At 39.8% G+C, this 1,322-nt stretch overlaps 1 pseudogene; it reads right to left on the bottom strand.

Moving 5' to 3' along the window:
- Window positions 1-220: 220 nt before the first annotated feature.
- Window positions 221-1,117, bottom strand: LOC128124328 (vomeronasal type-1 receptor 4-like; annotated as a pseudogene).
- Window positions 1,118-1,322: the final 205 nt, after the last annotated feature.

Here is a 1,322-nt window from a genome sequence, read left to right as displayed (position 1 = left end):
ATATCACCAACAACTTGATAAATACATTGCATGAAATAGGGTAAACACTTTCTGAGACAGAATTTTTATACACTTGCCTAAACACAGGTACATTAAAGCACATACACATATTACAAAACAAATTTTTATGCATGCACACCAAAGTTTTTATGTGATGACTGTCCACAATGTACATAACATTCAGAGGCTTTCAGTTCATATTTTTATTCATATCAGGGTCTTATACATTTCTCATCCAGGGAATACTGGGGCTGGATGCTAGGGAATATTGGGTCATGAGCTGAAAGTGACTCACAGCTGGGAAATACCCGGAAATGACTATGGATGTATTTACTAGGAACCAGCTAGGATTATGCAAGAAGTCCAAGAATAGTTGTAAGAGCTAGGTAATTATACAAAAGGAATTAAATGTACCCACTTGAAGAAGGATGGTTTTGATAGCCTGGACTCAGTGGATGATCTTGGGGAAGTTTTGATCCTGGGCATGTTTTGCATTCTCTGCTTGTGCCTATAAAATGTGAGAATAGTTGATATGCTTTCCCAGACCATGAGGCCCACTCATACAGCATCAGGGCGGGAACACAGCATGCAGGACTTGAACAGTTTTTTCAAGACAAACAGGGCAGTAACCAAAATCTTTTAAACTTGTTATGTTTTTATCTCCCAACTTTCCATTCATGTAGAGAAGACTATAATTACTCATGACGATGTTCAGAATGCAACCAAAGTGTAGGAAGAAGCCACTGTGCTCGAAAGTTTTGTCTTTAGACTCTGTGATCTGGAATCTCTGTTGCTGATGTTGATGGCTTGGAAAAAACTCATGAAGCTGCAGCAGCAAATACATGTAACCCTGCCCAAATTGTGAAGGTAGAAAAGGAGCTTGTATCCAAAATCAGTTATGAAAAATTCAACCTGCCATGGTCTGGGGCACTCCTTTACACAGCAGAGTTGAGAAATTGGCTACAATAAAGTAGTTCAGAATCGAGTCTGTGGAGTTCAGCTTGTACCTTGTGAAGTGAAGCACTAAGTAATTTTAGAAGATAGAAGAGATGACCAGAAGTCTAAATGTAGTGCATGATAACAAGACCACTCCTAGAACCAGATTCCTGCCAGTCATCCTGTCATTTCCTGATTTCTGAACCTAAGTATCATGCAGGTGAAGATGAGGCATGGGCTGAATATCTGTCCCAAGAAAAGTCCATATTCTCAATCCACAAAAAGCTCCACTAGAAATAATGGGAAGGCTGGTGGGGGAGTGGGAGGGGAGAAGAGAGGATGATCTATGTAAAATGAATACAAAATCCTAGAGAAACTGACTTTGG

Source organism: Peromyscus californicus, unplaced genomic scaffold (genome assembly GCF_007827085.1).
Source record: "Peromyscus californicus insignis strain IS unplaced genomic scaffold, ASM782708v3 Scaffold_4__1_contigs__length_199733344, whole genome shotgun sequence".
NCBI classification, from domain to species: Eukaryota; Metazoa; Chordata; class Mammalia; order Rodentia; family Cricetidae; genus Peromyscus; species Peromyscus californicus.
This window is presented reverse-complemented; position numbering and strand designations above follow the sequence as displayed.